The 16,931-nt window shown below is 38.8% G+C and overlaps 2 long non-coding RNA genes across 2 annotated transcripts in view; one reads left to right on the top strand and one right to left on the bottom strand.

Moving 5' to 3' along the window:
• The window catches only part of LOC122881306, a 105,399-nt gene that overhangs the window by 73,952 nt on the left and 14,516 nt on the right, over positions 1–16,931 (top strand). The gene's annotated exons all lie outside the window — the stretch shown is intronic.
• LOC122881307 overlaps positions 1–16,931 on the bottom strand; it is a 31,328-nt gene that overhangs the window by 1,413 nt on the left and 12,984 nt on the right. The window contains exon 2 of the long non-coding RNA XR_006379143.1: positions 15,016–15,139. This is a non-coding gene — a long non-coding RNA (uncharacterized LOC122881307). The remainder of the gene's footprint in view (positions 1–15,015; positions 15,140–16,931) is intronic.

Below are 16,931 nucleotides of genomic sequence, written 5' to 3'. Positions count from 1 at the left end.
GGGTTAATTGTATTTGTCACATTGTTCTTGGCTAAGTAAAAGGGCACTCCATCAATGTTACCTGTCAATTTCCTAATCGGGGGGGGGGGCTACTTAACGTGTGAAAAGAGTAAAATGTCTTCTGTGGTTCTGAAGGAGCTTTTTAAAGTCTCCTAAAATTACTCAGTTACTGACATCACATTACATTACCTCAACTTTGGCTTGGAGACTAACAGAAAGCCTGAGTTACAAACTGATGGAGTTTGTAAGGCATTTACCAGTCAGGGAGATTCTAATGAAAGCTGTTATTGAGTTGCATGGTGGGAAGACCCAGTGTTTTTAGAGTTTGAACCAGATTAGAGATTTAAGTCAGGACATCTGAGCCTCGGCTGCAGACTTTATGAAAGTACAATACTAAAATGTAAAATGGAGTCTTTTAAAGCTCACAAAGATCTGTCTGTAGTGTGACCATGAATCAACTCCCTGCAGACCCACTTCTGTCTGTTTCTCACTTTCAGTCAATCGGCACTGGATGTTACTCAGTTGCAGTGACAAGCTTTTCATGTTGCCATGGTGACTTTAGTCAACGAAATCACTGACACAGTTAAAAGTAGAATTGTGTGGCTGTTCAGTTTTAATACTTAATTTCATATCCTTATTCCTAACAGAAATTCTTTTGCCTTACTTGCAGATGCAGATGCACAATTTGAATTATTTCCCCCTTAAGGAAGGAACTGTATTGTTAGTCTGTCAAACCTGCTGCTTGTGTGCTTGGGTTGCACGCACCTAAATGCGGATGAATGCATCCAAAATGTCTAGTACATCACTGAAAGAGAAAAAGGGTCTCAGACACACAAAGACCAATACGCTAGCTTGCTTACACATTTATTGTTTAAGGTATATCAGTATTTAAATAACCATTAAATATCAGTGAGGGTAGGTGTTGCTGATTAATGACATTCACTTCTGTGTTACCTCAATGGCTGTTGAGATTTTAAACTTTATATACAGCATGATACCCTCACTGTGCTGCACGTTTACCAGTTTAAACAAAAATGAAATACATTGAAGAAACTTTGCGTGTGAGTTACTTTTTGCTTTTACTCATTTCTCAAGCTCTGTGGCTTCACCTCCCCTGAGTCAGGATGTAGTGGTGGAGACATGGAGTGAAACATTTAATCATGTTGGGTAAATAATGTAAAAAGTGTTATGGTGTGCAGTGGGTGGTAAGTGGTAAGACTGAAATTCGACTTGAGGAGGAAAACGTTTTTGCCAGTGTTTTTGTAGTGTCCCACAGCTGACAAAAAATGTTACTAAAGACTAATAGGGCCCTTTTATGGAGCACTTTTATGAAGACAACATCAATCAGCATGTCTTCATCTTCACAGTCAATGGCAAAAGTACTTTCTCTGGCTCTGACTGCAGACACAGTGGGCAACATTTTCCGCCATGCAGCACTGGCAGAGATCACTGTCGTTAGACTATTAAAAACAATAAACATCTGGTTTTCTGTCTACCACATATTGCCACAATATGTTGCAGCATTAGCTAATTAAAAACTTCTCTATATGCACACACAAGCTTTGATACAAACACTCTTGATTACACTGTCTTACTCAGTCGACTACATACACACTTGCATGCACACACACACATAGCATGCACACACACACATAAAATATAGACAAACATTAAAGAGTTTGAGGAAATTAAGAGAAACACATAAAGAACTTCAAAACTCCAATTCCCAACCTCCCACTGGGGCAATCCTAGCTCTTTTCTTGCCTTCAGAACCAATCAGGAAAGAGCTAAATAAGCCTCAGTCATCAGAGGACTGACTGATTGGTTTTGGGCTTTGAGGATGAGATAGGCACTCTCAGAGAAACACATTCATCTAAAAACCACAAGCAAGACTTTTCAGTTTGGCAACACATGTTGAAAACCTTTGTTTACACTGGCTGATATTCAGACCAATGTGGCTGAATATCATTTGAGTCACATGAGTCAAGTTTACATATACAGCAAGACAGCTATATAAACTCAACCAGACACAGGCTCTGACTGCAACTGCTAATTTGTCTGCATTCACAACCCATACAGTAGCTCTCTGCAGTTTGTGCCCCCTGGGATGCCTCATCTTCATCATAGGAAAGTGGAATGTTTTTACTGTGTTACTTGCATCCACCAAAATGAAACTTACCTGAGTAAACTCTCCCAGCAGGGAGCATTTTAATGCAAATAATGTGAAAAAACTGTAATTACCAATAAAATCTTACAACTACTTCTGAATAATAATATCGCTCTCACTCAGCAAGGCATGTCATGTATACAGTTTGAATTACAGATCAATGAAATATAAAAGATTACCAAGTGCACTCAAAAATAGCTGCAGTGTTTTTGCAACTCACAGATGTATCCCTTTTAAAGGTTACTATCACAGTTCCCTTGCTGTAAAATACAAGATGTTGATTATGGTTTATTTGCTGTCTGCCAAATATAATAACTTAGACTTTAGACATCATAATTTGTAAGTTCCCTTGTAACAAGTCAGCAAGGCAGCTCGTATGTTTTATAGCTCATGTCTGACAGCAGCATATGTGGACTGACAAAGAATGAATGGTTACAGTTAAGAGGATTAATCTTAACAAAACAACAGTAAAAAAAGACTATCACGTCACGCAATTAGCAGAATACTATACATATACTGTATGCACAATAGCAGTGTATTGTATACGTCAACATCTACTTTCAGAATCAGTATCAGAAATACGTTATTGATCCCAGAGGGGAAACTCTTTCGTTACAGCTGCTCACTATCACGTCAATGCACACTTGAGAATAGAAGGAATAGAAGTTCTAAGCAAATCAAAATATAATACGCTATAATACAGGTAAGATAAATTAAGTACAAAGTGGATATACGTAAGTATAAAAGCTTAAATAAGTGTAAGTTCCAAGTGGATTTGGAGGTTGATAAGTATGTACAGTATAATACAATGTAATAATATAAGTAATAAGTAATAGTGCATGTACTGTCAAGTTAAGTGTAGCTTATTAAGATGATTATGAGATGGTGGATATTGCACAGCAGTAACAGAAGTATGAATAAATATCAATAAATAAGGAATTTTGGGTAACACTTATCAACAAAACTTGGGTCTTATATTGACACACGAGTGTATCCTATTCTGTGAAACAAGTCATCTTCTGTTTGTGCATGTGTAGCTGCATATTCATGTAGCCAAAAATAGTGCTTGTGTGTGTGTGTGTTTTTGTGTGTGTGTGCCCTTGCAAGATGATCGTGAGAACCGAGGAAGAGCTTAATCTGCCAGAGACTCCTTAACAAAAAGCAATATGGGAAACACCTGTGTGTGTGTGTGTGTGTGTGTGTGTGTGTGTGTGTGTGTGTGTGTGTGTGTGTGTGTGTGTGTGTGTGGCCTAATGCCCTTATGTGTGTCAGGGTTGACACACCTCTTTTAGCCAGCAGTGCTTCCTATAAAACGTGCTGGCTGCTGTTTCAGACTAGTGAAAACATTTTTGCAGCCAAACAGTTCTTGCTAAAAAGTGAAAGATTTTCTCCTTCCAGCATGTTCTGATTTCACTGCTGTGGGGAACATGCAACCATATTTAGCATTAATCAAAATCAAAACAACAAGTCAACACTGTAGCAAGGTTTTCTGTGAACGTTCATATGTATAGAGGTGAAAGAGAGACGTCAAAGAGACGCACAAGGTGAGAGTATGCTGAGTGAATTATAGATGACCTGTGTTGTCTGCCTGCTCTTAACTACTGTAGATTTAGTTCTTTTTACTTGTTTATGTGTGTGTGAGAATCATCATTCATCTGAAGGCTACAAATTCAAGCATGTAAACATTTGCCCTGCTGAGCAAGACACTGAATCGCCACCAGCTCCAGTGCTTTTATACAACTGACCTGCTTTTTTTTGTTAGCGAAGCGTAATATACTAAACATGTAACAAGCCTCTCAATTTTAGCTGCCACTCATTTGACTGTCAGGTGACATAAATGCCGATTAATATATGCTGTTGCTAGTTAACATTTAATTCCATAACTTGCCAAAAGGCCAAAATTAAACTTGACTATTGTCACCTGGTCTGCACTTGGCTGCTCATTTCATGGTTCAAGTTGTATCTAAAGGTTATCAACTCAAAACTGTGTTTTTTCTGCTTTTGTTGGCTGAGTTATTATTATCTATAACTTTATTCACAAATGTTAAAAGCTGAACCTAAACCGATTGGAAGAGGGTTCCAAAAGGAATCAGATTAAATAAATTACTATTGAACTCCAACCCTGCTGCTGAGGTGCATAATGGAATTTGATTAAAGTTGCAGAAAATATTCGTGTGAAGAATGAGAATTAAGTCTCTTCACTTGTAAAACTGCAATTTACACACAGATTGATTTGTAATCAAACTAAATTAATTTGCAGTATCTACTGCTACAAAAGTACTGTATATATGGAGCAATGCAGCTCAAGTTTACATCAAATAAAACCATCTGCATCAGTCAGTGTTTTAGTAAATATGTTCTCAGATTGATGGTGATGCTTTTTTAAATGTAGATGGTTGGTTGTGACAGGGTTTCATGGTCCTGTAGGACCATAACAAAGAAATAAAGAAAGAAAAGGCAGAGAGACTAACATCATGATACATAATTATAGGTATATTATAGGCAAGAATGCTCAAATGATTAGTTGATTAGTCAATTAGCTGATGAACAGAAAATTAACAATAATTTTGATTATCGATCCATTGTTAAATCATTAATCAAGCAAAAATGCTGACCATTTGCTGGTTTCAGCTCCTCAAATCTGAGAATTTAATGTTTTTGTCTGTTTAAATCAAGGTCAAGATTGGAGATTCAATCTTGACCTTGGGAACACATATCTGTGATAAAATATTCTAAACTCAAGTTTCACTTACTAGCTTTTTTTCTAAGCTTTTGACTTTATCCCACAGCCTTCTGAAGGGAATGTACAGTATGTCTTATACAGTATGTCAGATGTTCCATTGAATATCTTTGGGTTTATATCCTCGGTTATTTAAATATGTCACCTAGGACTGATGGGCATAATAATCAACTTATTAACAGATAATAAAATAATTGCAGTCCTGGTTCTTCTGAAATCTACACACTACAATATGAAAGTTTAGAAAAATGGAAAAAAATAGGCCATGGGAGCAACAGTGTTGGCTATGTTAATGCAATAGTTGTTGGATTTTAATTATATGTCTAAGTTACTGAGTGGTTTCAGTACATGGACTCTGGATGAATGTTTGGGTTGTGTATGTTGATGTTAGCAGGGCCTTTACTTTGAGGTGTTAGCTAGCAGAATCAGTATGTGAGCTCCCGTCATATTAGCACGGTTTAGGCGTTAGTTAGGATGGATGTTTTTCCTCCCTGGGTGCTCCTACGAGGATAAACAGACTATCCATAATTAACAGCCGCTCCGCCTGCATTCTTATCCACTCTGCTTTAAAAAGAACAACTGTCACCATCGGTTAGAGAGGGAGAGAGAGGGGGGAGAAACAGAGGAAGTGTGGGAGAAAGAGACACAGAGATGCGGAGATCACGCTCAGGGATAGGTTCTCTTGCTGGATATGACACACACACACACACACTCATACAGGGAAAAACCTACATGCATTCTTTCACTAATACCCAGGACAGCACAGTGAATGGCTTTATAATGTATTTAGTGAGAATACGTGAAAACAGGAAGCTTCCACTTTATGCTTTTCCTGATACAAGAATACATTTATCTAAAGCTTTTATGACTTAACATTAATATTTCCACCTGCTGTGCCTACCACCCAGTGTAAACCAAATTTAAACAGTAGTGGAGTTTGTGTCACATGCTCTAAAAGCTTATTGACAGATTTTAGCTAGTTCCTTATAAAAATGTTATCTGGGGCCCAGTCAGCGTTGGAAATGAACACCCACCACCTGACTGAGTTTGTCAAGTTTGTTTCCTTTAACAGCCACTTTGATAACTAGCCATCATTTAAATAACTTGCATTGTTTTGATTAGTCTTATGCTATATAAATCAGGTTAGTTAGTTAAAACCCTGAAAGGGGTGCTGTAGCCAGTGTGGCTTATGAATTGCATGTTACTGAAATCATAAAAGTCATTCCTACTTTCAATCATTGTCAAAGTACATTTACTGTTAAATAAGGTCCTTTAGCCTCCAAACATCTGCTTTGGTTGGCTGGTCAGTGCGTTTTGATTGACAACTGAGCTGGCAGGGGCATTGACACACAATCTAAACAAACTTACTGGTTAGTGTAGCTAACAAGCCAAAGGACAGGCAGAATTTTGTCAGCAGTGGTACAGAAGAATAAGGACCACACCATTTAGCATCTCTGACTGATGTTAACATTTGCAGTGCAGTTTTCCCCCATATTTTTGGTAGCTCGTATAGACAGTAGAAAGAGATATTGGCTGCAAACTTATGTGGGTTGTGTTGCAAGGTCTGTGGCTCTTTTTTGTGTTTTTTTGAGGCTTTTGTCTGGCAGTTAGTCAGTGTCACTGTGACCTCACTGTTTTCTTTATAGACTAGATCGCAGTGACGGAGTATACAAATAAATACAATTTTGAGGTACTTGTAGGCCTACTTTACTTGAGTATTTCCATTTCATGCTCTCAGAAGGAAATATTTTAGGTTACTTTTTACTCCACATTTACTGTACATTTATTTAACAGCTTTAGTTACTAGTTTCTTCCAGATTAAGATTTTATATACAAAACATTAGAGATGTCTCGAGCCGTTCCTAAATATCAGTATCATGGAGGATTCTTTTGTCTCTCCTACTCCTTTCTTATTGTATTAGCAAAGAGCAGTGAACAAAACATTTGTGTAGCATTTTTAGCTGGCAGTGCCCACCGCTTTCGCCAGTTAAAATGACGAACATCAACAGCAGCAACTTACTGACATCTTTATGATAAGTCCAAATGGTTCAACTTTACTTGAGGTCAAGGGAATTATTCATGACACAATTATAATGGTCTCATGACAGTCGTCAAAACCAAGCACATATGACGGTATAATGTAATGTTAACACATAAAGCTTTCTTTAAGTTTGATAATTAGGCCTGCTATGGCATGTTTATGACAGGTTATGTTTTCTTGGTTAATGTCAAGTTGTCATGACAAAGACATTTGTGTCTTAGTTAATGTCAAGTTGTCATAACAAAGACATCTCAAACAATGTCAACTTTGCATTAAAAGTGACATAACTGACCGCATGACACTTAATGACAACAGTCATAACCCTTCATAAAGACATGCTCATGACAGGTGTCATGTCATAGTTATGACGGTGTCATGTTAGTCTTATGAAGCCACATTCAAATAAATTGTTACCCATTAAACTTTCCAGCAGAATATAAATTAGTTCAAATTAGCTCCACCTTGGCAAACTAAAATCCAGCAGCCAGTGTGGCCAATCGTTGGGATGTCAAGTAGTAGTGTGCTGCATGTGGCACTTCTGAGTACATTTGCATAGTTTAAGGCAGTTTCACATGCTATGTCTGATTTCCAGCCTATTTATAATAGATGTGTGTTGTAGTGTGAGATGCATGCATCAGAATCCAGGACAGTTGTCGTGGGGACCAGACTGATGGTGAAACAACAACAGTTGATTGTACTGAATGTTTCTGGCAAGGAAAAGTAGTACTGTTCCTTTGTGTCTTCTCTCTTCCCTCCTTTTCCTTTCTACCATCTCTCCTCTTTTGTCCCCCCTCTCTCCTCTCCTCCTGTATGTTTTCTCTCCTTTCTTTTCCTTTCTTTTGCCACATCTCTCCCTCCTTTACTTTCCTCTCTCCCCTTTCCTTCTCTCCCCTCCTCTGAAAATCTATATGCAATCATCCCACTGCAGCAGTCTAATTTAAATGTGGAACAAATGTTGTGACAGACTAAAGCTGGATAGAAGTCCTTATCCGCAGAGTGAGAACTGAATTATCCTGCTTGACTGAGCTGCTGACACACTCACATTGAGAGGAAGAGAGGGAAAAAGAGAGACAGAGAGAGAGGGCACAAGTCTCATCTGAATTAAACCAACCTTTCTGTCTGTCTATTAGTCACCCTGGAAGCCAGTAATTCCTTAATTCCACTATGGAGAGACATTCATACATATTCTTTAACTTGAATTTGTCTGTCGAGTTTCTTCTTTACTCAGTGGTCCCCCTGAGCCACCGGGACACCTGTGGAAGAAAACCTAAAGGGATACTCCAGCGATTTAGTATTGCATTTCAATAAAGTTGGGAGACTGATTAAAGGTCCCATGAAATGGAATCACTACTTCCTTATGGAGTCGGTATGCTTTAAACAAAGTGCTTGTCAGAATTTTAAACAGCATCTGAAAGCCCCGATTAGACTTTTTAGTTACACATCAAGCTCCAAAAATCCTGGATCCTAAATGTCCCATAATGCAATTCAGTAGCGTTTGTCATTAAACCCTCTCTGAATGATAAATGTCTTTTGAACTCCATGTCCCCAATTTGTAGCTCAGGCTTTCTGTAAAATGTCTACAAGATAACCCTGATGACATCACTAGGGTTATTTTTTTAAACTTTAGAAATCCCTCCAGACCCACAGAGGACATTATAAACCTTTATTGACAGTCTGAGTAGTACTCCTTATGATGATTTAACTGATCTTCATGTGTAAAATCAGTGGAGTGGCACTTTAATTTTATCTAATGTCTCATCTCTCCTCATAATCTCTATTGCAATTCTTAATCCTTGTGTGATTTCTAAATTCACATGTGGTTTGCAGATGATGAAGTGATTTCTGCAGAGAGTGCCAGAATGTAGACTGGGAAATGTAGGAACTGTTCACAAACTGAAGTTGAAGAAGACAAGGCAAAAAGTGGGTCCAAGAGAAACTTAATTTCATCATGAAACAAATCCTGTGATGTATTGCATTACATCACTGACTGATGATCAAACAGCGACACGGGGAAACAGGCAGTCCAGTCAGATAGTTCTTTGGTCCTACAAGTTTTGGTCCTATTTCCAGCTTTTTGTGAGCATCTCACAGTACTTAGTAGTGCTAATGGAAACCAGTTTCCTAAAAAGGTTCTAAAAAAACAACAATAACATCCCAAAAAAGATTATCTTGCACCAATTTGGGTCCCAGCAAAGTTTGCTCTAATTGTTCGCTGCAGACAAAACTGTTGTTTATCAGAGTATCCGTGCTGTCGCAAGCCAAAGTGTTTTTATTTTGGGTCATTCAGCCTGGATGATCCAGATTGCTGTTTTTACAATAATAACACATCAATGTTTAATAGTCTGCAATGCAGAGATAACACTTCTGATAGTCACACTGAAATCTTTGTCTGTGTGTGAGTTTTTGCATGTCAGGGACAAATGGAGACAGAAAAAGATGGGAAGTTAGAGGGAAACCATTATGTTAAAATATATCCATATAACTTCATTTGCATTACTGATTTTTTACTTCTACAAAAATCCTCAGACTCAGACTGTTATTTCTGGTCATCCCTGAGCTGCGCGCCAAATCCTGTTTCATAACTATTTGATTTATACTGCCAACAGGGACAATGATAAGAAAGCTGATAGTGCTGCCAAGTCCTTAAAGAGCAGACTACAGAAGAGACAACATGAAACATTCAGCAGAAATTGGCAACTGCTTTTTTAGTGTAAATAAATCAATTAGATGTACAGTGCCTGGAATAAAACACATTTTCCAAGGCTATGGGCCCATTTTCTGGTTCAGAGCTGCTGGTGCTGTTACGAAATGGAGCTCAAAACAAACAAGGACTATATTTCCATAAACTGAGACTGGAAGTAGTGATTATCACCATGTTTTCAGGATGTATGGTTTAAATTGAATATTGTCACTGTGAATACTGAAGTGGATTCCAAGTTTAAATATCCCCTTTCCAAAAAACGATGTAGAACAGTAAATACACAACAATGAATGGTCATTTGACACATCAGCGCTTCCAAGATAAATAATATTTAGTGCACTATGATCATAGACTTTAGAAGAACGTGGATGTATGGTCTACGATGTCACCCAACATTTTTCATTGATTTCTTTGGCGACTTGGGGGTAGCGAAGACATAACACCTTGTGAAGTTGGTGAATATGGCGACCATGTCAGCAAAAAGTTGCCTATTTACACATCTAGCAGACATGGAGCAACATTATCATCCTTTTAGCTCTGTTTTGGTCTCCACCAACTCCTGAGGGAAATATCTGGCTCTTAGCTGCTAAATGCTCCACTATGTTCACCACTATGTCACTAACTGTGTCTGTCTGTCATTTGGTGCCGAGCAGGTAGTGTATTGCAGGTTTATCTGAGCTTTTTTGCTGAAAAGAGCTGCCTGCTGCAACTGGAAACGAGGGGAGAGCAGTCACTTAGTTATGGGCCATAAAACCAAAACAATGAGTTGAAAGACATTAAAGTGCTCTGTAGAGCAGAGGGGAACTGCAGAGGTGGTGATAATTATTGGTGAATTCAGAATACTTTTAAATATTCATATAGTAACTTGTGATTTTGCTGATCTTAGTATTCATTTGTTATATCATGATATACGTTCTTTTATCGCTACTCAACAGTGAGTTTATTATATTTCTCTCATATAATATACAGGATAATATTATAGTGACGGTCAGTCTGTGCATTCTGTCCAGAGTCTCTCCAGATAACGGAAAAGAGATCTGTCTGCCAATCACATGTGCTGCTGAACAGAATAGGCAAAATGTTCATAAAACACCCACATCAGGATCACCACACCCAGCCAGGGGTTACTGGCCTTTACTACAAGTTTACCACTGAATAGTTTTGCAGCCACAGATCCACTACACTAAACTATTTCTTCATATTGTCACTCTCGCAAACACCAAGAAACGCACACAATACAATATTTTCTTTTACTTATCCACCTCTGTGTGTTTCTCAGTGACGCCTGGTTCGACTCAAAAATAATGAATTATTCAGTTAACCCCAAACAGCAAAGTTAATGTCCAGTTTTAGATGTCCATCTGCCTGTTTCATACTGGGAAACCTGGCAAAAATTAGAAGAACACACAAGATTCACAAAAAAGCTTCTCTGCCTTAATGCATCTCTGCCCCAGATGTTAGTTTTCGTTCCATTTTTGTAGTAGCTTAGCATTTGTAGACTGCCTGCGCTAATTCAAGATGGGACACAAGTCTACATCAAATATATTCTGCAATTTATTATTTACTTATTTATGTCTAACTAAATTAATCATAAAATTTTTGAAAAATCTTTTCACTCTGTGTTTTAAAAATGTATTTGAAAGACTAAATTACCAAGTCCAACAAAACAGCAAAGCAAAATGAAGGTCAGGAGGCCCCTTTGAGAGGTACCAGACAGACAACACTGTAGGAACACCACAATGCCAACAGAATAGAGAGGTACAGGAAAACAGCAGATGCATAGCCCACTGCATGATATTAAATCCTACTTTTTCTTTTTATATTTTCTGCCTTACAGAATACAGTAGTGAGAAAATACACGTAATATCTTTAAGTTTTAATATCTTCTTAATGGACCACTATTTTGTTGTTTTTTTAAGTTAGAAGAAGCGGCTGCGTGTGTGTGTGAGTGTGTGAGAGTGTGTGTGTGTGTGTGAGTGTGAGATCTGAGATGTGTTTGTAAAATTATTCCAAAGTCTATGGCTGGTTTTGTTGCTGTGCTGTTGTCGTTGTATGCCCTAAGGCACATACACACAGGTGACTGTTGCTTTATGCCATGTTGCTCCCCCCAGGGCAATCATAGAACACAAACACAGGACACACACACACACACATACACGCACACACACCATCCACCTCTGCTTTGCATGTTTACCTCTTTTAACTCTTTACAGACTGACAGACAGGTTATCATTCTGCCTGTCCATGTCTCGTCTATGTATCCCAGTGGTGTTCAGTATTTTGGTGGCACATTTAAGCAAAACAACAAGATTCTCAGGCAAACTGAATTGACCCAAATTGGTTTAGTTCGGAGGAGAAAAAAGATAAGCTCATTAGATTTAATTTTAGTCATTTGCTGTTGATATGGACTTGATTTCAAGGAAATACATAAACTACCTCATGTATTTATGTGGCATCTTTTCAGAAAAATGTTAAAGACAGTTAAAGAGGTTAGGATGCTACTGTTTAAACTAGGCTCATAATTCAAGTTGAGTCAACCCACATTTAAAATCCTTCATGTTTTTTTCTATTTGCTCCTCTTCCTTTCCGTTTCCATCTGTTCGGCCATTTTTTATTTCTTTATCATCTCTCTTTTGCCAGTAAATTCATTTTTATTTTATCTTCACTTCCTCATTTGTGTGTTTGTGTGTGTGTGACCATGACTAACAGGTCACTGCTGTTCAGCACTGCAGCCAATCCCTTTAGGTCCTCGTCTCTGCTGCTTGTTTAGCGACCTTGACAGCTTTTCTCTGTCCCTCTGAGTCGCACTCTTCCCCCTCTCTACTCCTCCTTTCTCCTCCATCTTTCTCACCCGCCTCTTCAATGCCTTTTTTTTGTTCTTTTCCCTCTTTCCCTTTTCCTCTGATCTCCTCTCCTCTCTGTTCTTGCTCTTGTCCTGGTCCTCCTTGTTTAGCAACCTTGATAGCCTTTTTCCATCCCTCTAGCTAAAATCATCCCTACTCGCTTTCTGTCCCCTTGTCTCTCTCCTCTCATTCCTCTCTTTCATCTCATCACTTCACAGTTTTTTTCTCTTCCTTCTACTGACCTCCTCTGTTTCTCCCTATTCACAAACTGTAATTTATGTCCGTGTGTTGTTACAAAGTCAGATACAAACTCAGTACAATGTCCAGTGAATTGTGTCAGTATTGAGCAAATGTTAGCTGTACCCTGCAGGTTGATGTTAATGCTTAACCATACATTAACGGACCTTTAGTCTCTCATAATGCATCTCTTTCCAGTGTTAAGTTTGGCACCAGATTCTGGTTTAAAACATATATTAGTTTTTGTCACATTTTTGTAATTTTATCTATTTTTAACCTAGTTTTTGTGCATTAAAACTAAAAATTATTTTGTTTCAGTCAATGAAAAGTTTTATAAAATTCTTGTTGATTTTGGTCATGCATTATATTGATATAGAGTATTTTATGAAATCCTTTCACTGACCTTTCATCAAGGACCCAGATCTTCAGTTTTACTCTGAGAAAATGTCAACAATAGCATAAACATTTTATTAATACCAGTAATGTACAGGTTGAATCATTCACCTGAGGGCATGGACAAAACTCACACCAACTGAAAAACATCCTGAAGCTAAGTGATATCAATAGATACTGTCGGTGTTAGTTTATTTTTACTTCTTTGTTTGTTTCTAAGGCTAATGTAGTCTTATTTATCTAGCCCAATATCACAAATCACAATTTGCCTCAAGGGTCTTTACAATCTGTATAGCATACAACACCCTCTTGTACTGTAGTGTACATCTTTTGTTTGTTCTGTCAAGGTTACACATGTTGTTTTGTACATGAGATGAACACAGACTGTTTTATCCATTGCACCTGCAGCCACACTTTTCCTACAGTGTCATGTGTTTGATGTTGTGAGAACAGTCATTATGAGAAAAGACTGTATTAAGACTGCTGTGACTTAGTTTTACTCCTAGCGAGTGTTGTGACTTCCACTTGGAAATAAACTCAGAAATCACTTCAAACATCGTCTAGTGTAAGATCAGCATGAGCCAGCAAACTCTTTGACTCACCTCCTCCCATTTGTCTCTCTCCTCCCCCATGCCCTCTCCATCCCTCCCCTCTCCAACTTCCCCATATCCCTTTTCTCACATCTTATCCTCTCTATTTGTACCTCTTTTCTTCTCCAACTTCCTCCCTCTCTCTATCCACCTCCTTTCTTCTCACTTAACCCGCTCTTCCTCTGCCTCTCCCCTCCTCTTTCTCTCGCTCGTCTCCTAATCCCTCCTCTCCACCCTAATTTAAACTCTTTGAAGCCTTCAATAAGGCTCCATAATAAGCTTCTCCCTCTCCAGGCAAGGCAAGGGAGCAGCCTCCCAGTTGCATTCTGCCACTGTGTGAGTGCTGGCGTGTTTGTGTGTGTGTTCTCTGTTTGTTAGCATCTCTGCTTGTGAGCTTTCATGCCTGTGTTTGTGCATGTAGCGTGTACAAGTGTGTGTGTGTGTGTGTGTGTGTGTGTGTGTGTGTGTGTGTGTGTGTGTGTGTGTGTGTGTGTGTGTGTGAGTAGTGTGAACCTAAATGCTGAGCAGAGAGCCGTGAGGGGAACAGAGGAGCATATTGTGGAACATATCAGAATACGACTCCACTGCAGATTAAAGTATATAAGTAGGTTATTGATGCAAACTGTTCTGCAACAGTTAGAATTCAGTTATATATTATTGAATCAAATTGAATTGAATTGAAAAATTTGAGATTCAAAAGGACATCAGAAGAACAGAAAATTATTTGAGTTCCTCATTTTGAGTTCCTAATCACCAGGAAGTGAAGATCCACAGATGATGCCAAAGAGCGTGCTGCATCCTGAGCATTTGCTCACTCCCCCTGTACTCATCAGAAAAACACAGCATTGGTAATTTTTTTTAAACACTTAAAACAGCCTATGTTTACGTTTTCCTGACATGTAACTGCTCGTGGCTGTGCAAATAATGACCCTTATCTCTGAGAAGCCAAGAGGGATATAGTGTGGCGTGGTTAAAAACCTCTTAGGGAAGAGGCCAGGGTGGGTGGTTGTGCATACAAAGTGTTTGAGACCTTCACATGCTGTGACCAACCATGACCACAATCTTTCCCTAACCATAACCAAGTAGTTTTAGTTGCTTAAACTTATTCAAGGATCAGGTGGCATATACAAAAGCCTGTATGAATCATTTTTGCAACTGAAAAACAGTGTCATCCTGCCGAGGGATGGCATATTAGACTAGCTTGCATGTGTCATTTTGGAAGGCAATGACAAACAACCTTTATTTTGTTTAGGTTGAAGGACTTGTTGGGTTGCTTTTTGTTTCTTCATACACATGATCATACCTCAACAGAACAGACCCGTTGGTTAAACTCCTCAAGATGGCAGATGACATTGTCTTCTCAGGACAGCGGTCTCCATTAAAAATGAATCCATCATTCCAAGAAGTACCAGTACATTAACCCGGAACTGTAAAGGAAGTAAAAACATGATGAAACAGCCAGCAAACCATTCAGCCCTGTGTACCCATTTAAACACAATCTGGGGAAATGATCATCATGAGCGTTACCTCTGCGTTGTGGAATTTGTGGGTCTAGAGGGAGGCTGTATCATTGGTGATGGACAAGATGTTTACCGTCACTGTTTTATTATAGGCCTCAGTGGGGTTAATACTGGGAATCTGGCAATTTATCTTTGCCTACTGTAGTTCTCTTTGAGCTATAATAGATTAGAGACTGGCTTCCATACACACAGAAAAACAGGCATAAAGCCTTTAGCACTGGTCCGCCACACAAATAAGGAAACACACAGTATGTGCACACATTCACATACATATTCAGACCGCAAACAAACACACATTGCTTACTGGCTTACTGTGCACACACACACACACACACACACACACACACACACACACACACACACACACACACACACACAAACGCACACACATGCACACACACCCATGCTGCTCCGTGGGTTTATCTTCATGATGATAGTAATCAGTATGAAGCCCACTGGCTACAGCAGCAGACTGCTTGGTAGTCATTACCATTAGCTTAACTGTTTACACCCCTTAATCAAATTAGCAAGTCAGGCACACACACATACACAAAATTGTACACACACAAACGTGCATACAAATGTACGGAGATACACTTAGTTGAAACCCACTCATATACACACACACTGACACCTAGGAGGTGCACACAAACACACACAGGAGATGTAAACATGGAGAGGGGCTCAGAGTTCCATCTGAGATTAATTATCTGTCCTAAAGCAGAGACACAGGCAGAGACAGAAAGGTAGAGGGAAAGAGGAAGAGAGATCTCCACACTTCTGTAGGTAGAGAGATATAAATGAAATAAACACAGAAAGATGGTAAAGAAGAGAAGAACACATGGGGAGCCAGGCGGTAGACAGACAGGAACGAAGATTTATGCAGGAGTTGAATTTATACTTCTCATCTTAAAAACTGAAATCTCAGTACTCTAAGTATCCAAACAAACAACAAACAAACAGTGACAACCAGAGTAGGGAGCCTGGAGGCTATAAGATAGCTTTTAGTATCTAGTGGTGTCTGCATGTGTTGTCTTGAGGCCAACTTTTTGAGGCAATGGTGATTTGAAGTTTTCTTTCCAGTAAGGATGAGGAGTGGCAATAAATCAATAGGTGTGATACAGTGTACAGGCTCTGAGGATCAATATATAATGAAAACAGGGACAATACTTGGTTGAACAGCCCACTTACATTACTTTAATAACTGACGTACAAGAACTGATGTTACAGCAGTTATCAGGTATTCAGATATCCATTACAATAAGTTAAAGCACCTCTTAGAGACTGTGATAAACTGGCTGTGTTGTATCTCTTCCAAAGGCAGCAACAACAGAACCACCAGGTTCAAGAGGAGGTCTTTTCACTGTGTTGGAGCCAATCACTCAAGATGAGTGACAGGTGCTTTGGCATGAACTTGACCAGCTCAGGTTGGGTGTAACAGTATACCTACTGCCTGAAGGCATAAAGTTGAATACTTTAGGTTTTAGGGAGTCACATATAGGCCAGGTTTCAACTGCATGGTGGTCTGTCTTCTCTAAAGGAATAGTTCAACATTTTGGTAAATACGCTTATTCACTTTATTGTCAAGAGTTAGAAGATCAGTACCACTCTCAGATTTGTCTGAGACAGTTAGCTTAGCTTAGCATAAAGACTGGAAGAACAGCTAGTCTAGCTCTGTCCAAAGGTATAAAAATCTGTC

The sequence above is a fragment of the Siniperca chuatsi genome, linkage group LG9 (genome assembly GCF_020085105.1).
Source record: "Siniperca chuatsi isolate FFG_IHB_CAS linkage group LG9, ASM2008510v1, whole genome shotgun sequence".
Taxonomy (NCBI): Eukaryota; Metazoa; Chordata; class Actinopteri; order Centrarchiformes; family Sinipercidae; genus Siniperca; species Siniperca chuatsi.
The sequence above is the reverse complement of the archived record's forward strand: the minus strand, read 5'-3'. Positions and strand labels throughout refer to the sequence as shown.